Source organism: Anas platyrhynchos, chromosome 38 (assembly GCF_047663525.1).
Source record: "Anas platyrhynchos isolate ZD024472 breed Pekin duck chromosome 38, IASCAAS_PekinDuck_T2T, whole genome shotgun sequence".
Lineage (NCBI taxonomy): Eukaryota > Metazoa > Chordata > Aves > Anseriformes > Anatidae > Anas > Anas platyrhynchos.
This window is the reverse complement of record NC_092626.1, coordinates 661,776-688,093: the sequence shown is the minus strand read 5'-3', so window position 1 is coordinate 688,093 and position 26,318 is coordinate 661,776. Positions and strand designations below refer to the sequence as shown.

At 48.9% G+C, this 26,318-nt stretch overlaps 1 pseudogene; it reads left to right on the top strand.

Annotated features, from left to right (window-relative positions):
• The window catches only part of LOC140001143 (very low-density lipoprotein receptor pseudogene), a 168,959-nt pseudogene extending 155,551 nt beyond the window's left edge, over positions 1-13,408 (top strand).
• Positions 13,409-26,318: the final 12,910 nt, after the last annotated feature.

The following is a 26,318-nucleotide window of genomic DNA, read 5'->3' as shown; positions in this document are numbered from 1 at the left end:
CAGGACCTCAGCAATAGGACCTCAGCATTGTGACCTAACCAATACGACCTCAGCAATAGGACCTCAGCATCGTGACCTAACATAAACGACCTCAGCAATAGGACCTCAGCATTGTGACCTCAGCAATAGCACCTCAGCATTGTGACCTCAGCATTGTGACCTCAGCAATAGGACCTCAGCATTGGGACCTCAGCAATACGACCTCAGGAATAGGACCTTAGCAATAGGACCTCAGCAATAGGACCTCAGCAATACGACCTCAGCAATAGCACCTCAGCATTGTGACCTCAGCATTGTGACCTCAGCAATAGGACCTCAGCAATAGGACCTCAGCAATAAGACCTCAGCATTGTGACCTCAGCAGTAGGATCTCAGCAATAGGACCTCAGCAATAGGATCTCTGCTTTGGGACCTCAGCAATAGGACCTAATGAATAGGACCTCAGCATTGTGACCTCATCAATAGCACCTCAGCATTGTGACCTCAGCAATAGGACCTCAGCAATAGGACCTCAGCATTGTGACCTCAGCATTGTGACCTCAGGAATAGGACCTCAGCAATAGGACCTCAGCATTGTGACCTCGGCAATAGGACCTCAGCAATAGGACGTCAGAAATAGGACCTCAGCATTGTGACCTCAGAATAGTGACCTCAGCATTGTGACTACAGCAATAGGACCTCAGCATTATGACCTCAGCAATAGGACCTCAGAAATAGGACCTCAGCATTGTGACCTCAGAAACGGGAACTTAGCAATAGGACCTCAGCAACAGGACCTCAGCATTGTGACCTCAGCATTGTGACCTCAGCAATAGGACCTCAGCAATAGGAACTCAGCAATAAGACCTCCGCATTGTGACCTCAGCAGTAGGACCTCAGCAATAGGACCTCAGCAATAGGACCACAGCATTGGGACCTCAGTAATAGGACCTCAGCAATAGGACCTCAGCATTGTGACCTCAGCAATAGGACCTCAGCAATAGGACCTCAGCTTTGTGACCTCATCAATAGCACCTCAGCATTGTGACCTCAGCATTGTGACCTCAGCAATAGGACCTCAGCAATAGGACCTCAGCATTGTGACCTGAGCATTGTGACGTACGCAATAGGACCTCAGAAATAGGACCTCAGCATTGTGACCTCAGCAATAGGACCGCAGCAATAGGACCTCAGCATTGTGACCTCAGCATTGTGACATCAGAAATAGGACCTCAGCAATAGGACCTTAGCAATAGGACCTCAGCATTGTGACCTCAGAATAGTTACCTCAGCATTGTGACCTCAGCAATAGGACATCAGCATTGTGACCTCAGCATTGTGACCTCAGCAATAGGACCTCAGCATTGTGACCTCAGCAATAGGACCTCAGCAACAGGACCTCAGCATTGTGACCTCAGCAGTAGGACCTCAGCAATAGGACCTCAGTAAACAGACCTCAGCATTGTGACCTCAGCAATAGGACCTCAGCATTGTGACCTCAGCAATAGGACCTCAGCAATAGGACCAAAGCAATAAGACCTCAGCATTGTGACCTCAGCAGTAGGACCTCAGCAATACGACCTCAGCAATAGGACCTCAGCATTGTGACCTCAGCAATAGGACCTCAGCAATAGGACCAAAGCAATAAGACCTCAGCATTGTGACCTCAGCAGTAGGACCTCAGCAATAGGACCTCAGCAGTAGGACCTCAGCAATAGGACCTCAGCAATAGGAACTCAGCATTTTGACCTCAGCAATAGGACCTCAGCAATAGGACCTCAGCATTGTGACCTCAGCAATAGGACCTCACAAATAGGACCTCAGCATTGTGACCTAACCAATACGACCTCAGTAATAGGGCCTCAGCATTGTGACCTAACCAATACAACCTCAGCAATAGGACCTCAGCATTGTGACCTCAGCAATAGCACCTCAGCTATAGGACCTCAGGAATAGGACCTCAGCATTGTGACCTCAGCAATAGGACCTCAGCAATATGACCTCAGCAATAGGACCTCAGCAATAGGACTTCAGCAATAAGACCTAAGCGTTGTGACCTCAGCAGTAGGACGTCAGCAATAGGACGTCAGCAATAGGACCTCAGCAATAGGACCTCAGCAATAGGACCTCAGCATTTTGACCTCAGCAATAGCACCTCAGCAATAGGACCTCAGGAATAGGACCACAGCATTGTGACCTCAGCATTGTGACCTCAGCAATGGGACCTCAGCATTGTGACCTCTGCTTTAGGACCTCAGCAATAAGACCTCAGCAATAGGACCTCAGCATTGTGACCTCAGCAATAGGACCTCAGCATTTTGACCTCAGCATTGTGACCTCAGCAATAGGACCTCAGCAATAGCACGTCAGAAATAGGACCTCAGCATTGTGACCTCAGCTTTGTGACTTCAGCAATAGGACCTCAGCATTATGACCTCAGCAATAGGACCTCAGCAATAGGACCTCCGCATTGTGACCTCTGCTTTAGGACCTCAGCAATAAGACCTCAGCAATAGGACCTCAGCATTGTGACTTCAGCAATAGGACCTCTGCATTATGACCTCAGCAGTAGGACCTCAGCAATAGGACCTCAGCATTGTGACCTCAGCAGTAGGACCTCAGCAATAGGACCTCAGTAATAAGACCTCAGCATTGTGACCTCAGCAGTAGGACCTCAGCAATAGGACCTCAGCAATAGGACCTCAGCATTGTGACCTCAGCAATAGGACCTCAGAATTGTGACCTACGCAATAGGACCTCAGCAAGAGGACCTCAGCAATAAGACCTTCGCATTGTGACCTCAGCATTGTGACCTCAGCAATAGGACCTCAGCTATAGGACCTCAGCAATAAGACCTCCGCATTGTGACCTCAGCAGTAGGACCTCAGCATTGGGACCTCAGCAATAGGACCACAGCTTTGGGACCTCAGCAATAGGACCTCAGCAATAGGACCTCAGCATTGTGACCTCAGCAATAGAACCTGAGTAATAGGACCTCAGCATTGTGACCTAACCAATACGACCTCAGCAATAGGACCTCAGCTTTGTGACCTCATCTATAGCACCTCAGCATTGTGACCTCAGCAATAGGACCTCAGCAATAGGACCTCAGCAATAGGACCTCAGCATTGTGACCTCAGCAATACGACCTCAGCAATAGGACCTCAGCATTGTGACCTCAGCAATAGGACCTCAGCAATACGACCTCAGCAATAGGACCTCCGCATTGTGACCTCAGCAATAGGACCTCAGCAATAGGACCTCAGCATTGTGACCTCAGCATTGTGACCTCAGCAATAGGACCTCAGCAATAGGACCACAGCATTGTGACCTCAGCAATAGCACCTCAGGAATAGGACCTCAGCATTGTGACCTCAGCAATAGGACCTCAGCAATAGGACCTCAGAAATAGGACCTCAGCATTGTGACCTCAGCAATAGGACCTCAGCATCAGGACCTCAGAATTGTGACCTCAGCAATAGGAACTCAGCATTGGGACCTCAGCAATAGGACCTCAGCAATAGGACCTCAGCAATAGGACCTCAGCATTGTGACCTCAGCAATAGCACCTCAGCAATAGGACCTCAGGAATAGGTCCACAGCATTGTGACCTCAGCATTGTGACCTCAGCAATGGAACCTCAGCATTGTGACCTCAGCATTGTGACCTCAGCAATAGGACCTCAGAAATAGGACCTCAGCATTGTGGCCTCAGCAATAGGACCTCAGCAATAGGACCTCAGTAATAGGACCTCAGCATTTTGACCTCAGCATTGTGACCTCAGCAACAGGACCTAAGCAATAGCACGTCAGAAATAGGATCTCAGCATTGTGACCTCAGCATTGTGACTTCAGCAATAGGACCTCAGCATTATGACCTCAGCAATAGGACCTCAGCAATAGGACCTCCGCATTGTGACCTCAGAAACGGGAACTTAGCAATAGGACCTCAGCAATAGGACCTCAGCATAGTGACCTCAGCATTGTGAACTCAGCAATAGGACCTCAGCAATTGGACCTAAGCAATAAGACCTCCGCATTGTGACCTCAGCAGTAGGACCTCAGCAATAGGACCTCAGCAATAGGACCACAGCATTGTGACCTCAGCAATAGGACCTCAGCAATAGGACCTCAGCATTGTGACCTCAGCAATAGAACCTGAGCAAAGGGACCTCAGCATTGTGACCTAACCAATACGACCTCAGCAATAGGACCTCAGCTTTGTGACCTCATCAATAGCACCTCAGCTTTGTGACCTCATCAATAGCACCTCAGCATTGTGACCTCAGGAATAGGACCTCAGCATTGTAACCTCAGCAATACGACCTCAGCAGTAGGACCTCAGCAATAGGACATCAGCAATAAGACCTCATCAATAGGACCTCAGCATTGTGACCTCAGCATTGTGACCTCAGCAATAGGACCTCAGCAATACGACCTCAGCATAGGACCTCAGCATTGTGACCTCAGCAATAGGACCTCAGCAATAGGACCTCAGCAATAGGACCTCCGCATTGTGACCTCAGCAACAGGACCTTCGCATTGTGACCTCAGCAGTAGGTCCTCAGCAATAGGACCTCAGCAATAGGACCACAGCATTGGCACCTCAGCAACAGGACCTCAGAAATAGGACCTTAGCATTGTGACCTAACCAATACGACCTCAGCAATAGGACCTCAGCATTATGACCTCAGCAATAGGACCTCATCCATAGGACCTCAGCATTGTGACCTCAGCAATAGCACCTCAGCATTGTGACCTCAGCATTGTGACCTCAGAAATAGGACCTCAGCGTTGTGACCTCAGCAACAGGACCTCAGCAATAGGACCTCAGCATTGTGACCTAACCAATACGACCTCAGCAATAGGACCTCAGCATTGTGACCTAACCAAAACGACCTCAGCAATAGGACCTCAGCATTGTGACCTCAGCAATAGCACCTCAGCAATAGGACCTCAGCATTGTGACCTCAGCAATAGGACCTCAGCATTGGGACCTCAGCAATACGACCTCAGGAATAGGACCTCAGCAATAGGACCTCAGCAATAGGACCTCAGCAATACGACCTCAGCAATAGCACCTCAGCATTGTGACCTCAGCATTGTGACCTCAGCAATAGAACCTCCGCATTGTGTCCTCAGCAATAGGACCTCAGCAATAGGACTTCAGCATTGTGACCTCAGCATTGTGACCTCAGCAATAGGACCTCAGCAATAGGACCTCAGCAATAAGACCTCAGCATTGTGACCTCAGCAGTAGGATCTCAGCAATAGGACCTCAGCAATAGGATCTCTGCTTTGGGACCTCAGCAATAGGACCTCAGGAATAGGACCTCAGCATTGTGACCTCATCAAAAGCACCTCAGTATTGTGACCTCAGCATTGTGACCTCAGCAATAGGACCTCAGCAATAGGACCTCAGGAATAATACCTCAGCATTGTGACCTCAGCAATAGGACCTCAGCAATAGGACCTCAGCATTGTGACCTCAGCATTGTGACCTCAGCAATAGGACCTCAGCAATAGGACCTCAGCATTGTGACCTCGGCAATAGGACCTCAGCAATAGGACGTCAGAAATAGGACCTCAGCATTGTGACCTCAGAATAGTGACCTCAGCATTGTGACTTCAGCAATAGGACCTCAGCATTATGACCTCAGCAATAGGACCTCAGCAATAGGACCTCAGCATTGTGACCTCAGAAACGGGAACTTAGCAATAGGACCTCAGCAACAGGACCTCAGCATTGTGACCTCAGCATTGTGACCTCAGCAATAGGACCTCAGCAATAGGAACTCAGCAATAAGACCTCCGCATTGTGACCTCAGCAGTAGGACCTCAGCAATAGGACCTCAGCAATAGGACCATAGCATTTGGACCTCAGCAATAGGACCTCAGCAATAGGACCTCAGCATTGTGACCTCAGAAATAGAACCTGAGCAATAGGACCTCAGCTTTGTGACCTCATCAATAGCACCTCAGCATTGTGACCTCAGCTATAGGACGTCAGCAATACGACCTCAGGAATAGGACCTCAGCATTGTAACCTCAGCAATACGACCTCAGCATTGTGACCTCAGCAATAGCACATCAGCAATAGGACCTCAGCATTGTGACCTCAGCAATAGGACCTCAGTAATAGGACCTCAGCATTGTGACCTCAGCAATAGGACCTCAGCAATAGGACCTCCGCATTGTGACCTTAGCAATAGGACCTCAGCAATAGGACCTCAGCATTGTGACCTCAGCATTGTGACCTCAGCATTAGGACCTCAGCAATAGGACCACAGCATTGGGACCTCAGCAATAGGACCTCAGCAATAGGACCTCAGCAATAGGACCTCAGCAATAGGACCTCAGCATTTTGACCTCAGCAATAGCACCTCAGCAATAGGACCTCAGGAATAGGACCACAGCATTGTGACCTCAGCATTGTGACCTCAGCAATGGGACCTCAGCATTGTGACCTCTGCTTTAGGACCTCAGCAATAAGACCTCAGCAATAGGACCTCAGCATTGTGACCTCAGCAATAGGACCTCAGCATTTTGACCTCAGCATTGTGACCTCAGCAATAGGACCTCAGCAATAGCACGTCAGAAATAGGACCTCAGCATTGTGACCTCAGCTTTGTGACTTCAGCAATAGGACCTCAGCATTATGACCTCAGCAATAGGACCTCAGCAATAGGACCTCCGCATTGTGACCTCTGCTTTAGGACCTCAGCAATAAGACCTCAGCAATAGGACCTCAGCATTGTGACTTCAGCAATAGGACCTCAGCATTATGACCTCAGCAGTAGGACCTCAGCAATAGGACCTCAGCATTGTGACCTCAGCAATAGGACCTCAGCAATAGGACCTCAGTAATAAGACCTCAGCATTGTGACCTCAGCAGTAGGACCTCAGCAATAGGACCTCAGCAATAGGACCTCAGCATTGTGACCTCAGCAATAGGACCTCAGAATTGTGACCTACGCAATAGGACCTCAGCAAGAGGACCTCAGCAATAAGACCTTCGCATTGTGACCTCAGCATTGTGACCTCAGCATTGTGACCTCAGCAATAGGACCTCAGCTATAGGACCTCAGCAATAAGACCTCCGCATTGTGACCTCAGCAGTAGGACCTCAGCATTGGGACCTCAGCAATAGGACCACAGCTTTGGGACCTCAGCAATAGGACCTCAGCAATAGGACCTCAGCATTGTGACCTCAGCAATAGAACCTGAGTAATAGGACCTCAGCATTGTGACCTAACCAATACGACCTCAGCAATAGGACCTCAGCTTTGTGACCTCATCAATAGCACCTCAGCATTGTGACCTCAGCAATAGGACCTCAGCAATAGGACCTCAGCAATAGGACCTCAGCATTGTGACCTCAGCAATACGACCTCAGCAATAGGACCTCAGCATTGTGACCTCAGCAATAGGACCTCAGCAATACGACCTCAGCAATAGGACCTCCGCATTGTGACCACAGCAATAGGACCTCAGCAATAGGACCTCAGCATTGTGACCTCAGCATTGTGACCTCAGCAATAGGACCTCAGCAATAGGACCACAGCATTGTGACCTCAGCAATAGCACCTCAGGAATAGGACCTCAGCATTGTGACCTCAGCAATAGGACCTCAGCAATAGGACCTCAGAAATAGGACCTCAGCATTGTGACCTCAGCAATAGGACCTCAGCATCAGGACCTCAGAATTGTGACCTCAGCAATAGGAACTCAGCATTGGGACCTCAGCAATAGGACCTCAGCAATAGGACCTCAGCAATAGGACCTCAGCATTTTGACCTCAGCAATAGCACCTCAGCAATAGGACCTCAGGAATAGGTCCACAGCATTGTGACCTCAGCATTGTGACCTCAGCAATGGAACCTCAGCATTGTGACCTCAGCAGTAGGACCTCAGCAATAGGACCTCAGAAATAGGACCTCAGCATTGTGGCCTCAGCAATAGGACCTCAGCAATAGGACCTCAGTAATAGGACCTCAGCATTTTGACCTCAGCATTGTGACCTCAGCAACAGGACCTAAGCAATAGCACGTCAGAAATAGGATCTCAGCATTGTGACCTCAGCATTGTGACTTCAGCAATAGGACCTCAGCATTATGACCTCAGCAATAGGACCTCAGCAATAGGACCTCCGCATTGTGACCTCAGAAACGGGAACTTAGCAATAGGACCTCAGCAATAGGACCTCAGCATAGTGACCTCAGCATTGTGACCTCAGCAATAGGACCTCAGCAATTGGACCTCAGCAATAAGACCTCCGCATTGTGACCTCAGCAGTAGGACCTCAGCAATAGGACCTCAGCAATAGGACCACAGCATTTGGACCTCAGCAATAGGACCTCAGCAATAGGACCTCAGCATTGTGACCTCAGCAATAGAACCTGAGCAAAGGGACCTCAGCATTGTGACCTAACCAATACGACCTCAGCAATAGGACCTCAGCTTTGTGACCTCATCAATAGCACCTCAGCTTTGTGACCTCATCAATAGCACCTCAGCATTGTGACCTCAGGAATAGGACCTCAGCATTGTAACCTCAGCAATACGACCTCAGCAGTAGGACCTCAGCAATAGGACATCAGCAATAAGACCTCAGCAATAGGACCTCAGCATTGTGACCTCAGCATTGTGACCTCAGCAATAGGACCTCAGCAATACGACCTCAGCAATAGGACCTCAGCATTGTGACATCAGCAATAGGACCTCAGCAATAGGACCTCAGCAATACGACCTCAGCAATAGCACCTCAGCATTGTGACCTCAGCATTGTGACCTCAGCAGTAGGTCCTCAGCAATAGGACCTCAGCAATAGGACCACAGCATTGGCACCTCAGCAACAGGACCTCAGAAATAGGACCTTAGCATTGTGACCTAACCAATACGACCTCAGCAATAGGACCTCAGCATTATGACCTCAGCAATAGGACCTCAGCAATAGGACCTCAGCATTGTGACCTCAGCAATAGCACCTCAGCATTGTGACCTCAGCATTGTGACCTCAGAAATAGGACCTCAGCGTTGTGACCTCAGCAACAGGACCTCAGCAATAGGACCTCAGCATTGTGACCTAACCAATACGACCTCAGCAATAGGACCTCAGCATTGTGACCTAACCAAAACGACCTCAGCAATAGGACCTCAGCATTGTGACCTCAGCAATAGCACCTCAGCAATAGGACCTCAGCATTGTGACCTCAGCAATAGGACCTCAGCATTGGGACCTCAGCAATACGACCTCAGGAATAGGACCTCATCAATAGCACCTCAGCATTGTGACCTCAGCATTGTGACCTCAGCAATAGGACCTCAGCGTTGTGACCTCAGCATTGTGACCTCAGCAATAGAACCTCCGCATTGTGTCCTCAGCAATAGGACCTCAGCAATAGGACTTCAGCATTGTGACCTCAGCATTGTGACCTCAGCAATAGGACCTCAGCAATAGGACCTCAGCAATAAGACCTCAGCATTGTGACCTCAGCAGTAGGATCTCAGCAATAGGACCTCAGCAATAGGATCTCTGCTTTGGGACCTCAGCAATAGGACCTCAGGAATAGGACCTCAGCATTGTGACCTCATCAAAAGCACCTCAGTATTGTGACCTCAGCATTGTGACCTCAGCAATAGGACCTCAGCAATAGGACCTCAGGAATAATACCTCAGCATTGTGACCTCAGCAATAGGACCTCAGCAATAGGACCTCAGCATTGTGACCTCAGCATTGTGACCTCAGCAATAGGACCTCAGCAATAGGACCTCAGCATTGTGACCTCGGCAATAGGACCTCAGCAATAGGACGTCAGAAATAGGACCTCAGCATTGTGACCTCAGAATAGTGACCTCAGCATTGTGACTTCAGCAATAGGACCTCAGCATTATGACCTCAGCAATAGGACCTCAGCAATAGGACCTCAGCATTGTGACCTCAGAAACGGGAACTTAGCAATAGGACCTCAGCAACATGACCTCAGCATTGTGACCTCAGCATTGTGACCTCAGCAATAGGACCTCAGCAATAGGAACTCAGCAATAAGACCTCCGCATTGTGACCTCAGCAGTAGGACCTCAGCAATAGGACCTCAGCAATAGGACCATAGCATTTGGACCTCAGCAATAGGACCTCAGCAATAGGACCTCAGCATTGTGACCTCAGAAATAGAACCTGAGCAATAGGACCTCAGCTTTGTGACCTCATCAATAGCACCTCAGCATTGTGACCTCAGCTATAGGACGTCAGCAATACGACCTCAGGAATAGGACCTCAGCATTGTAACCTCAGCAATACGACCTCAGCATTGTGACCTCAGCAATAGGACCTCAGCAATAGGACCTCCGCATTGTGACCTTAGCAATAGGACCTCAGCAATAGGACCTCAGCATTGTGACCTCAGCATTGTGACCTCAGCATTAGGACCTCAGCAATAGGACCACAGCATTGGGACCTCAGCAATAGGACCTCAGCAATAGGACCTCAGCAATAGGACCTCAGAAATAGGACCTCAGCATTGTGACCTCAGCAATAGGACCTCAGCAATAGGACCTCAGCATTGTGACCTCAGCAATAGGACCTCAGCATTGTGACATCAGCAATAGGACCTCAGCAATAGGACCTCAGCATTGTGACCTGAGCATTGTGACGTACGCAATATGACCTCAGAAATAGGACCTCAGCATTGTGACCTCAGCAATAGGACCGCAGCAATAGGACCTCAGCATTGTGACCTCAGCATTGTGACCTCAGCAATAGGACCTCAGCAATACGACCTCAGCAATAGGACCTCAGCATTTTGACCTCAGCATTGTGACCTCAGCAGTAGGACCTCAGCATTGTGACCTCAGCATTGTGACCTCAGCAATAGGACCTCAGCAATCGGACCTCAGAAATAGGACCTCAGCAATAGGACCTCAGCATTGTGACCTCAGCATTGTGACCTACGCAATAGGACCTCAGCACTGTGACCTCAGCAATAGGACCTCAGCAATAGGACCTCAGCAATAAGACCTCAGCATTGTGACCTCAGGAATAGGACCTCAGCAATAGGACCTCAGCAATACGACCACAGCATTGGGACATCAGTAATCATGTGTCTCATCCATTTGTGGTGAATGGTCAGTGGCAAAAAGAAAAGGGGGAGAGTAAGGGGCGGCAAAGACAGAAACGGTACCAGGAGGATGCCACTGACACTGACAGCACGGGTAATAGGAGTAGTATAAGTGACACTGGTGCAGAGCTGCGGCGGGCGCTGCTGCGCTGTGGGGCATTCTGCCTGCTGCTCGCCCTCGCCTGCCTGTGCACTGCTGCCGACAATGCTAGAGCAAAATGTGAAGACTGCTCAGATGGCAGTGATGAGAGTGCTTGTGTGAAGAAGACGTGTGCTGAATCTGACTTTGTGTGCAACAGTGGTCAGTGTGTGCCAAACAGATGGCAGTGTGATGGGGATCCGGACTGTGAAAATGAGTCTGATGAGAGTGCTGATCTGTGTCATATGAGAACATGTCGGGTAAATGAAATTAGCTGTGGTCCTCAGTCAGTCCAGTGTATCCCAGTGTCCTGGAAATGTGATGGTGAAAAGGACTGTGACAGTGCAGAAGATGAAGAGAATTGTGGCATTGTGACTTGTAGTGCAGCAGAATTCACATGCAGTAGTGGGCAATGTATTTCCAAAAGCTTTGTCTGCAATGGTCAAGATGACTGCAGTGATGGTAGCAATGAGCTGGAGTGTGCACCTCCTACCTGTGGTGTTCATGAGTTTCAGTGCAAGAATTCTACCTGCATCCCTATCAGCTGGGTGTGTGATGATGATGCTGACTGCTCCGACCACTCGGATGAATCTTTGGAGCAGTGTGGCCGCCAGCCTGCACCTCCAGTGAAGTGTTCTGCGAGTGAGGTGCAGTGCATCTCAGGTGAATGTATCCACAAGAAGTGGCGATGTGACAGAGATCCTGATTGCAAGGATGGAAGTGATGAAATTAACTGCCCTTCTCGGACCTGCAGGCCAGACCAGTTCAGATGTGTAGATGGGAACTGTGTCCACGGAAGAAGGCAGTGCAATGGTGTGAGAGACGGTCTGGATGGCACTGATGAAGCAAACTGTAACAATGTTATTCAGTGCTCTGGACCTGGCAAATTCAAGTGCAGAAGTGGAGAATGCATAGATACCAATAAAGTGTGTAACCAGCAGAGAGACTGCAAGGACTGGGGTGATGAGCCCCTGAAGGAATGCAACATAAATGAATGTGACTGTCCAGCTGGGTTTGACTTTGTAGAAAAGAGAAACTGTGGAATTGATGAATGTCAAAACCCTGGTATCTGTAGTCAAATCTGTATCAACCTGAAAGGTGGCTACAAATGTGAACGTAGCCGTGGCTATCAGATGAATCCTGCTACAGGAACCGGGAAAGGGCCATACCGGTACAAAAACACAAGTAACACCTGTGATTACAATGACGCTGCTAAGCAGGGTTTAGGAGTTTATAGCATGGAGACAAGGGGTGACAACTACAGTGTTTGGAACAATTGTACAGCTTTGGCCTTGCCTCCTGATGTGCTTCTGATTTGTGGGGATGGGGCCTGGCAAGGTATCCCTGCAAATGCTGTCAGATGTCCATGTTACTTAGATAAACTCATTGTATTTGCTCCTAGCTTGCTACAGTTGCATGAGATCACCAGACATAAATGGGCATTGCTTGCATCGGATTGCAATGATAATGTTGAATTGTGTGGGGTTGCAGCTAGAGCGGCATTAGCAATTTCAGTGGCATCTGCGGCCACACGTAACAACTTAGAAAAATTGGAATGCTGGGCCGAGAGGCAAGCCTATGCCATGACAGAGATACTTGAGGAGATGTTACCAGATCAAAATAGTCTGCGACATCTGCTTTTACAGGATCAAGCTGCTATTGACATCTTGCTTTTGGCTCAAAGGAATGGGTGTGAGGACTTTAAGGGAATGTACTGTTTAAACCTTTCTGATCATAATGAGTCAATTCACAAATCCATTACTTTCCTGAAAGAGCATATGAGAAAGATTCAGTATGGTATCAATCCTTTCAATCAATGGTTCACTGACTTGTTTGAAACAAGGTGTAGATGGTTGCTGGGTTTAGTCACAAGGGGATTAAGGATTTGGTTTATGGTGGTGGTAATCATCATTGTGTGTTGTAAGTATAGCTAAAGAGTTGCTTGTAAAACTGCTGTGTTGGGCTTGGTTTGCTCAAAAGAAGAAGGGGGAATTGTTGAGGGATTTCTTGAAACAGCAAAAATCCCATGGCTTGCTGTAGCTGAGCAAACCAAGCTACCAGGGCAACTATGAGAAGTTCCCATGACAGTGTTCCCACATCGCCCAATTGAGGAATTCAGAAAAATATGGTTACCAGTAGCTGGCTTCAAGGACAAGGTCTATGTGACTGCTAATCACAAGGGGTTGTTTTCTTGCAGGTGAGGTTGTTTTCTTATAGTTGTTTGTCTGAGTGCTTTTGACCAATAACCTTGTGTGAAACACTGTCCACCCCTGTTAATTTCTCTATAAAAGTTAGGCTATTCGGGCAATAAAATGGAGCATGATCTGACTCTACTGGTGTCTGTCGTGCTTTCGGCCGTGCTTCCTGCAACACAATAGGACATCAGCAATAGGACCTCAGCAATAGGACCTCAGCATTGTGACCTCAGCAATAGGACCTAAGCAATAGGACCTCAGCATTGTGACCTCAGCAAGAGGACCTCAGCAATAGGACCTCAGAAATAGGACCTCAGCAATAGGACCTCAGCAACAGGACCTCAGCATTGTGACCTCAGCAATAGGACCTCAGCAATAGGACCTCAGCATTGTGACCTCAGCATTGTGACCTCAGCAATAGGACCTCAGCAATAGGACCTCCGCATTGTGACCTCAGAAACAGGAACTTAGCAATAGGACCTCAGCAATAGGACCTCAGCATAGTGACCTCAGCATTGTGACCTCAGCAATAGGACCTCAGCAATTAGACCTCAGCAATAAGACCTCCGCATTGTGACCTCAGCAGTAGGACCTCAGCAATAGGACCTCAGCAATAGGACCACAGCATTGGGACCTCAGCAATAGAACCTGAGCAAAGGGACCTCAGCATTGTGACCTAACCAATACGACTTCAGCAATAGGACCTCAGCTTTGTGACCTCATCAATAGCACCTCAGCATTGTGACCTCAGCATTGTGACCTCAGCAATAGGACCTCAGGAATAGGACCTCAGCATTGTAACCTCAGCAATACGACCTCAGCAGTAGGACCTCAGCAATAGGACCTCAGCATTGTGACCTCAGCAATAGGACCTCAGCAATAGGACCTCAGCAATATGACCTCCGCATTGTGACCTCAGCAATAGGACCTCAGCATTGTGACCTCAGCATTGTGACCTCAGCAGTAGGTCCTCAGCAATAGGACCTCAGCAATAGGACCTTAGCATTGTGACCTCAGCATTGTGACCTCAGCAATAGGACCTCAGCAATACGACCTCAGCAATAGGACCTCAGCATTGTGACCTCAGCATTGTGACCTCAGCAATAGGACCTCAGCAATACGACCTCAGCAATAGGACCTCAGCATTGTGACCTCAGCAATAGGACCTCAGCAATAGGACCTCAGCAATATGACCTCCGCATTGTGACCTCAGCAATAGGACCTCAGCAATAGGACCTCAGCATTGTGACCTCAGCATTGTGACCTCAGCAGTAGGTCCTCAGCAATAGGACCTCAGCAATAGGACCACAGCATTGGGACCTCAGCAACAGGACCTCAGAAATAGGACCTTAGCATTGTGACCTAACCAATACGACCTCAGCAATAGGACCTCAGCATTGTGACCTAACTAATACGACCTCAGCAATAGGACCTCAGCAATGTGACCTCAGCAATAGCACCTCAGCATTGTGACCTCAGCATTGAGACCTCAGCAATAGGACCTCAGCGTTGTGACCTCAGCAACAGGACCTCAGCAATAGGACCTCAGCATTGTGACCTAACCAATACGACCTCAGCAATAGGACCTCAGCATCGTGACCTAACATAAACGACCTCAGCAATAGGACCTCAGCATTGTGACCTCAGCAATAGCACCTCAGCATTGTGACCTCAGCATTGTGACCTCAGCAATAGGACCTCAGCATTGGGACCTCAGCAATACGACCTCAGGAATAGGACCTTAGCAATAGGACCTCAGCAATAGGACCTCAGCAATACGACCTCAGCAATAGCACCTCAGCATTGTGACCTCAGCATAGTGACCTCAGCAATAGGACCTCAGCAATAGGACCTCAGCAATAAGACCTCAGCATTGTGACCTCAGCAGTAGGATCTCAGCAATAGGACCTCAGCAATAGGATCTCTGCTTTGGGACCTCAGCAATAGGACCTAATGAATAGGACCTCAGCATTGTGACCTCATCAATAGCACCTCAGCATTGTGACCTCAGCATTGTGACCTCAGCAATAGGACCTCAGCAATAGGACCTCAGGAATAATACCTCAGCATTGTGACCTCAGCAATAGGACCTCAGCAATAGGACCTCAGCATTGTGACCTCAGCATTGTGACCTCAGGAATAGGACCTCAGCAATAGGACCTCAGCATTGTGACCTCGGCAATAGGACCTCAGCAATAGGACGTCAGAAATAGGACCTCAGCATTGTGACCTCAGAATAGTGACCTCAGCATTGTGACTTCAGCAATAGGACCTCAGCATTATGACCTCAGCAATAGGACCTCAGCAATAGGACCTCAGCATTGTGACCTCAGAGACGGGAACTTAGCAATAGGACCTCAGCAACAGGACCTGAGCATTGTGACCTCAGCATTGTGACCTCAGCAATAGGACCTCAGCAATAGGAACTCAGCAATAAGACCTCCGCATTGTGACCTCAGCAGTAGGACCTCAGCAATAGGACCTCAGCAATAGGACCACAGCATTGGGACCTCAGTAATAGGACCTCAGCAATAGGACCTCAGCATTGTGACCTCAGCAATAGGTCCTCAGCAATAGGACCTCAGCTTTGTGACCTCATCAATAGCACCTCAGCATTGTGACCTCAGCATTGTGACCTCAGCAATAGGACCTCAGCAATAGGACCTCAGCATTGTGACCTGAGCATTGTGACGTACGCAATAGGACCTCAGAAATAGGACCTCAGCATTGTGACCTCAGCAATAGGACCGCAGCAATAGGACCTCAGCATTGTGACCTCAGCATTGTGACCTCAGAAATAGGACCTCAGCAATAGGACCTCAGCAATAGGACCTCAGCATTGTGACCTCAGCAATAGGACCTCAGCAATAGGACCTCAGCAATATGACCTCCGCATTGTGACCTCAGCAATAGGACCTCAGCAATAGGACCTCAGCATTGTGACCTCAGCATTGTGACCTCAGCAGTAGGTCCTCAGCAATAGGACCTCAGCAATAGGACCACAGCATTGGGACCTCAGCAACAGGACCTCAGAAATAGGACCTTAGCATTGTGACCTAACCAATACGACCTCAGCAATAGGACCTCAGCATTGTGACCTAACTAATACGACCTCAGCAATAGGACCTCAGCAATGTGACCTCAGCAATAGCACCTCAGCATTGTGACCTCAGCATTGAGACCTCAGCAATAGGACCTCAGCGTTGTGACCTCAGCAACAGGACCTCAGCAATAGGACCTCAGCATTGTGACCTAACCAATACGACCTCAGCAATAGGACCTCAGCATCGTGACCTAACATAAACGACCTCAGCAATAGGACCTCAGCATTGTGACCTCAGCAATAGCACCTCAGCATTGTGACCTCAGCATTGTGACCTCAGCAATAGGACCTCAGCATTGGGACCTCAGCAATACGACCTCAGGAATAGGACCTTAGCAATAGGACCTCAGCAATAGGACCTCAGCAATACGACCTCAGCAATAGCACCTCAGCATTGTGACCTCAGCATTGTGACCTCAGCAATAGGACCTCAGCAATAGGACCTCAGCAATAAGACCTCAGCATTGTGACCTCAGCAGTAGGATCTCAGCAATAGGACCTCAGCAATAGGATCTCTGCTTTGGGACCTCAGCAATAGGACCTAATGAATAGGACCTCAGCATTGTGACCTCATCAATAGCACCTCAGCATTGTGACCTCAGCATTGTGACCTCAGCAATAGGACCTCAGCAATAGGACCTCAGGAATAATACCTCAGCATTGTGACCTCAGCAATAGGACCTCAGCAATAGGACCTCAGCATTGTGACCTCAGCATTGTGAACTCAGGAATAGGACCTCAGCAATAGGACCTCAGCATTGTGACCTCGGCAATAGGACCTCAGCAATAGGACGTCAGAAATAGGACCTCAGCATTGTGACCTCAGAATAGTGACCTCAGCATTGTGACTTCAGCAATAGGACCTCAGCATTATGACCTCAGCAATAGGACCTCAGCAATAGGACCTCAGCATTGTGACCTCAGAGACGGGAACTTAGCAATAGGACCTCAGCAACAGGACCTGAGCATTGTGACCTCAGCATTGTGACCTCAGCAATAGGACCTCAGCAATAGGAACTCAGCAATAAGACCTCCGCATTGTGACCTCAGCAGTAGGACCTCAGCAATAGGACCTCAGCAATAGGACCACAGCATTGGGACCTCAGTAATAGGACCTCAGCAATAGGACCTCAGCATTGTGACCTCAGCAATAGGACCTCAGCAATAGGACCTCAGCTTTGTGACCTCATCAATAGCACCTCAGCATTGTGACCTCAGCATTGTGACCTCAGCAATAGGACCTCAGCAATAGGACCTCAGCATTGTGACCTGAGCATTGTGACGTACGCAATAGGACCTCAGAAATAGGACCTCAGCATTGTGACCTCAGCAATAGGACCGCAGCAATAGGACCTCAGCATTGTGACCTCAGCATTGTGACCTCAGAAATAGGACCTCAGCAATAGGACCTTAGCAATAGGACCTCAGCATTGTGACCTCAGAATAGTTACCTCAGCATTGTGACCTCAGCAATAGGACATCAGCATTGTGACCTCAGCATTGTGACCTCAGCAATAGGACCTCAGCATTGTGACCTCAGCAATAGGACCTCAGCAACAGGACCTCAGCATTGTGACCTCAGCAGTAGGACCTCAGCAATAGGACCTCAGTAAACAGACCTCAGCATTGTGACCTCAGCAATAGGACCTCAGCATTGTGACCTCAGCAATAGGACCTCAGCAATAGGACCAAAGCAATAAGACCTCAGCATTGTGACCTCAGCAGTAGGACCTCAGCAATACGACCTCAGCAATAGGACCTCAGCATTGTGACCTCAGCAATAGGACCTCAGCAATAGGACCAAAGCAATAAGACCTCAGCATTGTGACCTCAGCAGTAGGACCTCAGCAATAGGACCTCAGTAATAAGACCTCAGCATTGTGACATCAGAAACAGGACCTCAGCAATAGGACCTCAGCAGTAGGACCTCAGCAATAGGACCTCAGCAATAGGAACTCAGCATTTTGACCTCAGCAATAGGACCTCAGCAATAGGACCTCAGCATTGTGACCTCAGCAATAGGACCTCACAAATAGGACCTCAGCATTGTGACCTAACCAATACGACCTCAGTAATAGGGCCTCAGCATTGTGACCTAACCAATACAACCTCAGCAATAGGACCTCAGCATTGTGACCTCAGCAATAGCACCTCAGCTATAGGACCTCAGGAATAGGACCTCAGCATTGTGACCTCAGCAATAGGACCTCAGCAATATGACCTCAGCAATAGGACCTCAGCAATAGGACTTCAGCAATAAGACCTAAGCGTTGTGACCTCAGCAGTAGGACGTCAGCAATAGGACCTCAGCATTGTGACCTCAGCATTGTGACCTCAGCAATAGGACCTCAGGAATAGGACCACAGCATTGTGACCTCAGCAATAGGACCTCAGGAATAGGACCTCAGCATTGTGACCTCAGCAATAGGACCTCAGCAATAGTACCTCAGCATCAGGACCTCAGAATTGTGACCTCAGCAATAGGACCTCAGCATTGGGACCTCAGCAATAGGACCTCAGCAATAGGACCTCAGCAATAGGACCTCAGCATTGTGACCTCAGCAATAGGACCTCAGCAATAGGACCTCAGCATTGTGACCTCAGCAATAGCACCTCAGCAATAGGACCTCAGGAATAGGTCCAAAGCATTGTGACCTCAGCATTGTGACCTCAGCAATGGAACCTCAGCATTGTGACCTCAGCAGTAGGACCTCAGCAATAGGACCTCAGAAATAGGACCTCATCATTGTGACCTCAGCAATAGGACCTCAGCATTGTGACCTCAGCAATAGGACCTCAGCAATAGGACCTCAGCAATAGGACCTCAGAATTTTGACCTCAGCATTGTGACCTCAGCAACAGGACCTAAGCAATAGCACGTCAGAAATAGGATCTCAGCATTGTGACCTCAGCATTGTGACCTCAGCACTGTGACTTCAGCATTGTGACCTCAGCATTGTGACCTCAGCAATAGGACCTCAGCAATAGGACCTCCGCATTGTGACCTCAGAAACAGGAACTTAGCAATAGGACCTCAGCAACAGGACCTCAGCATAGTGACCTCAGCATTGTGACCTCAGCAATAGGACCTCAGCAATTAGACCTCAGCAATAGGACCTCCGCATTGTGACCTCAGCAGTAGGACCTCAGCAATAGGACCTCAGCAATAGGACCACAGCATTGGGACCTCAGCAATAGAACCTGAGCAAAGGGACCTCAGCATTGTGACCTAACCAATACGACTTCAGCAATAGGACCTCAGCTTTGTGACCTCATCAATAGCACCTCAGCATTGTGACCTCAGCATTGTGACCTCAGCAATAGGACCTCAGGAATAGGACCTCAGCATTGTAACCTCAGCAATACGACCTCAGCAGTAGGACCTCAGCAATAGGACCTCAGCATTGTGACCTCAGCAATAGGACCTCAGCAATAGGACCTCAGCAATATGACCTCCGCATTGTGACCTCAGCAATAGGACCTCAGCATTGTGACCTCAGCATTGTGACCTCAGCAGTAGGTCCTCAGCAATAGGACCTCAGCAATAGGACCTTAGCATTGTGACCTCAGCATTGTGACCTCAGCAATAGGACCTCAGCAATACGACCTCAGCAATAGGACCTCAGCATTGTGACCTCAGCATTGTGACCTCAGCAATAGGACCTCAGCAATACGACCTCAGCAATAGGACCTCAGCATTGTGACCTCAGCAATAGGACCTCAGCAATAGGACCTCAGCAATATGACCTCCGCATTGTGACCTCAGCAATAGGACCTCAGCAATAGGACCTCAGCATTGTGACCTCAGCATTGTGACCTCAGCAGTAGGTCCTCAGCAATAGGACCTCAGCAATAGGACCACAGCATTGGGACCTCAGCAACAGGACCTCAGAAATAGGACCTTAGCATTGTGACCTAACCAATACGACCTCAGCAATAGGACCTCAGCATTGTGACCTAACTAATACGACCTCAGCAATAGGACCTCAGCAATGTGACCTCAGCAATAGCACCTCAGCATTGTGACCTCAGCATTGAGACCTCAGCAATAGGACCTCAGCGTTGTGACCTCAGCAACAGGACCTCAGCAATAGGACCTCAGCATTGTGACCTAACCAATACGACCTCAGCAATAGGACCTCAGCATCGTGACCTAACATAAACGACCTCAGCAATAGGACCTCAGCATTGTGACCTCAGCAATAGCACCTCAGCATTGTGACCTCAGCATTGTGACCTCAGCAATAGGACCTCAGCATTGGGACCTCAGCAATACGACCTCAGGAATAGGACCTTAGCAATAGGACCTCAGCAATAGGACCTCAGCAATACGACCTCAGCAATAGCACCTCAGCATTGTGACCTCAGCATTGTGACCTCAGCAATAGGACCTCAGCAATAGGACCTCAGCAATAAGACCTCAGCATTGTGACCTCAGCAGTAGGATCTCAGCAATAGGACCTCAGCAATAGGATCTCTGCTTTGGGACCTCAGCAATAGGACCTAATGAATAGGACCTCAGCATTGTGACCTCATCAATAGCACCTCAGCATTGTGACCTCAGCAATAGGACCTCAGCAATAGGACCTCAGCATTGTGACCTCAGCATTGTGACCTCAGGAATAGGACCTCAGCAATAGGACCTCAGCATTGTGACCTCGGCAATAGGACCTCAGCAATAGGACGTCAGAAATAGGACCTCAGCATTGTGACCTCAGAATAGTGACCTCAGCATTGTGACTACAGCAATAGGACCTCAGCATTATGACCTCAGCAATAGGACCTCAGAAATAGGACCTCAGCATTGTGACCTCAGAAACGGGAACTTAGCAATAGGACCTCAGCAACAGGACCTCAGCATTGTGACCTCAGCATTGTGACCTCAGCAATAGGACCTCAGCAATAGGAACTCAGCAATAAGACCTCCGCATTGTGACCTCAGCAGTAGGACCTCAGCAATAGGACCTCAGCAATAGGACCACAGCATTGGGACCTCAGTAATAGGACCTCAGCAATAGGACCTCAGCATTGTGACCTCAGCAATAGGACCTCAGCAATAGGACCTCAGCTTTGTGACCTCATCAATAGCACCTCAGCATTGTGACCTCAGCATTGTGACCTCAGCAATAGGACCTCAGCAATAGGACCTCAGCATTGTGACCTGAGCATTGTGACGTACGCAATAGGACCTCAGAAATAGGACCTCAGCATTGTGACCTCAGCAATAGGACCGCAGCAATAGGACCTCAGCATTGTGACCTCAGCATTGTGACCTCAGAAATAGGACCTCAGCAATAGGACCTTAGCAATAGGACCTCAGCATTGTGACCTCAGAATAGTTACCTCAGCATTGTGACCTCAGCAATAGGACATCAGCATTGTGACCTCAGCATTGTGACCTCAGCAATAGGACCTCAGCATTGTGACCTCAGCAATAGGACCTCAGCAACAGGACCTCAGCATTGTGACCTCAGCAGTAGGACCTCAGCAATAGGACCTCAGTAAACAGACATCAGCATTGTGACCTCAGCAATAGGACCTCAGCATTGTGACCTCAGCAATAGGACCTCAGCAATAGGACCAAAGCAATAAGACCTCAGCATTGTGACCTCAGCAGTAGGACCTCAGCAATACGACCTCAGCAATAGGACCTCAGCATTGTGACCTCAGCAATAGGACCTCAGCAATAGGACCAAAGCAATAAGACCTCAGCATTGTGACCTCAGCAGTAGGACCTCAGCAATAGGACCTCAGCAGTAGGACCTCAGCAATAGGACCTCAGCAATAGGAACTCAGCATTTTGACCTCAGCAATAGGACCTCAGCAATAGGACCTCAGCATTGTGACCTCAGCAATAGGACCTCACAAATAGGACCTCAGCATTGTGACCTAACCAATACGACCTCAGTAATAGGGCCTCAGCATTGTGACCTAACCAATACAACCTCAGCAATAGGACCTCAGCATTGTGACCTCAGCAATAGCACCTCAGCTATAGGACCTCAGGAATAGGACCTCAGCATTGTGACCTCAGCAATAGGACCTCAGCAATATGACCTCAGCAATAGGACCTCAGCAATAGGACTTCAGCAATAAGACCTAAGCGTTGTGACCTCAGCAGTAGGACGTCAGCAATAGGACGTCAGCAATAGGACCTCAGCAATAGGACCTCAGCAATAGGACCTCAGCATTTTGACCTCAGCAATAGCACCTCAGCAATAGGACCTCAGGAATAGGACCACAGCATTGTGACCTCAGCATTGTGACCTCAGCAATGGGACCTCAGCATTGTGACCTCTGCTTTAGGACCTCAGCAATAAGACCTCAGCAATAGGACCTCAGCATTGTGACCTCAGCAATAGGACCTCAGCATTTTGACCTCAGCATTGTGACCTCAGCAATAGGACCTCAGCAATAGCACGTCAGAAATAGGACCTCAGCATTGTGACCTCAGCTTTGTGACTTCAGCAATAGGACCTCAGCATTATGACCTCAGCAATAGGACCTCAGCAATAGGACCTCCGCATTGTGACCTCTGCTTTAGGACCTCAGCAATAAGACCTCAGCAATAGGACCTCAGCATTGTGACTTCAGCAATAGGACCTCTGCATTATGACCTCAGCAGTAGGACCTCAGCAATAGGACCTCAGCATTGTGACCTCAGCAGTAGGACCTCAGCAATAGGACCTCAGTAATAAGACCTCAGCATTGTGACCTCAGCAGTAGGACCTCAGCAATAGGACCTCAGCAATAGGACCTCAGCATTGTGACCTCAGCAATAGGACCTCAGAATTGTGACCTACGCAATAGGACCTCAGCAAGAGGACCTCAGCAATAAGACCTTCGCATTGTGACCTCAGCATTGTGACCTCAGCAATAGGACCTCAGCTATAGGACCTCAGCAATAAGACCTCCGCATTGTGACCTCAGCAGTAGGACCTCAGCATTGGGACCTCAGCAATAGGACCACAGCTTTGGGACCTCAGCAATAGGACCTCAGCAATAGGACCTCAGCATTGTGACCTCAGCAATAGAACCTGAGTAATAGGACCTCAGCATTGTGACCTAACCAATACGACCTCAGCAATAGGACCTCAGCTTTGTGACCTCATCTATAGCACCTCAGCATTGTGACCTCAGCAATAGGACCTCAGCAATAGGACCTCAGCAATAGGACCTCAGCATTTTGACCTCAGCAATACGACCTCAGCAATAGGACCTCAGCATTGTGACCTCAGCAATAGGACCTCAGCAATACGACCTCAGCAATAGGACCTCCGCATTGTGACCTCAGCAATAGGACCTCAGCAATAGGACCTCAGCATTGTGACCTCAGCATTGTGACCTCAGCAATAGGACCTCAGCAATAGGACCACAGCATTGTGACCTCAGCAATAGCACCTCAGGAATAGGACCTCAGCATTGTGACCTCAGCAATAGGACCTCAGCAATAGGACCTCAGAAATAGGACCTCAGCATTGTGACCTCAGCAATAGGACCTCAGCATCAGGACCTCAGAATTGTGACCTCAGCAATAGGAACTCAGCATTGGGACCTCAGCAATAGGACCTCAGCAATAGGACCTCAGCAATAGGACCTCAGCATTGTGACCTCAGCAATAGCACCTCAGCAATAGGACCTCAGGAATAGGTCCACAGCATTGTGACCTCAGCATTGTGACCTCAGCAATGGAACCTCAGCATTGTGACCTCAGCATTGTGACCTCAGCAATAGGACCTCAGAAATAGGACCTCAGCATTGTGGCCTCAGCAATAGGACCTCAGCAATAGGACCTCAGTAATAGGACCTCAGCATTTTGACCTCAGCATTGTGACCTCAGCAACAGGACCTAAGCAATAGCACGTCAGAAATAGGATCTCAGCATTGTGACCTCAGCATTGTGACTTCAGCAATAGGACCTCAGCATTATGACCTCAGCAATAGGACCTCAGCAATAGGACCTCCGCATTGTGACCTCAGAAACGGGAACTTAGCAATAGGACCTCAGCAATAGGACCTCAGCATAGTGACCTCAGCATTGTGACCTCAGCAATAGGACCTCAGCAATTGGACCTAAGCAATAAGACCTCCGCATTGTGACCTCAGCAGTAGGACCTCAGCAATAGGACCTCAGCAATAGGACCACAGCATTGTGACCTCAGCAATAGGACCTCAGCAATAGGACCTCAGCATTGTGACCTCAGCAATAGAACCTGAGCAAAGGGACCTCAGCATTGTGACCTAACCAATACGACCTCAGCAATAGGACCTCAGCTTTGTGACCTCATCAATAGCACCTCAGCTTTGTGACCTCATCAATAGCACCTCAGCATTGTGACCTCAGGAATAGGACCTCAGCATTGTAACCTCAGCAATACGACCTCAGCAGTAGGACCTCAGCAATAGGACATCAGCAATAAGACCTCATCAATAGGACCTCAGCATTGTGACCTCAGCATTGTGACCTCAGCAATAGGACCTCAGCAATACGACCTCAGCATAGGACCTCAGCATTGTGACCTCAGCAATAGGACCTCAGCAATAGGACCTCAGCAATAGGACCTCCGCATTGTGACCTCAGCAACAGGACCTTCGCATTGTGACCTCAGCAGTAGGTCCTCAGCAATAGGACCTCAGCAATAGGACCACAGCATTGGCACCTCAGCAACAGGACCTCAGAAATAGGACCTTAGCATTGTGACCTAACCAATACGACCTCAGCAATAGGACCTCAGCATTATGACCTCAGCAATAGGACCTCAGCCATAGGACCTCAGCATTGTGACCTCAGCAATAGCACCTCAGCATTGTGACCTCAGCATTGTGACCTCAGAAATAGGACCTCAGCGTTGTGACCTCAGCAACAGGACCTCAGCAATAGGACCTCAGCATTGTGACCTAACCAATACGACCTCAGCAATAGGACCTCAGCATTGTGACCTAACCAAAACGACCTCAGCAATAGGACCTCAGCATTGTGACCTCAGCAATAGCACCTCAGCAATAGGACCTCAGCATTGTGACCTCAGCAATAGGACCTCAGCATTGGGACCTCAGCAATACGACCTCAGGAATAGGACCTCAGCAATAGGACCTCAGCAATAGGACCTCAGCAATACGACCTCAGCAATAGCACCTCAGCATTGTGACCTCAGCATTGTGACCTCAGCAATAGAACCTCCGCATTGTGTCCTCAGCAATAGGACCTCAGCAATAGGACTTCAGCATTGTGACCTCAGCATTGTGACCTCAGCAATAGGACCTCAGCAATAGGACCTCAGCAATAAGACCTCAGCATTGTGACCTCAGCAGTAGGATCTCAGCAATAGGACCTCAGCAATAGGATCTCTGCTTTGGGACCTCAGCAATAGGACCTCAGGAATAGGACCTCAGCATTGTGACCTCATCAAAAGCACCTCAGTATTGTGACCTCAGCATTGTGACCTCAGCAATAGGACCTCAGCAATAGGACCTCAGGAATAATACCTCAGCATTGTGACCTCAGCAATAGGACCTCAGCAATAGGACCTCAGCATTGTGACCTCAGCATTGTGACCTCAGCAATAGGACCTCAGCAATAGGACCTCAGCATTGTGACCTCGGCAATAGGACCTCAGCAATAGGACGTCAGAAATAGGACCTCAGCATTGTGACCTCAGAATAGTGACCTCAGCATTGTGACTTCAGCAATAGGACCTCAGCATTATGACCTCAGCAATAGGACCTCAGCAATAGGACCTCAGCATTGTGACCTCAGAAACGGGAACTTAGCAATAGGACCTCAGC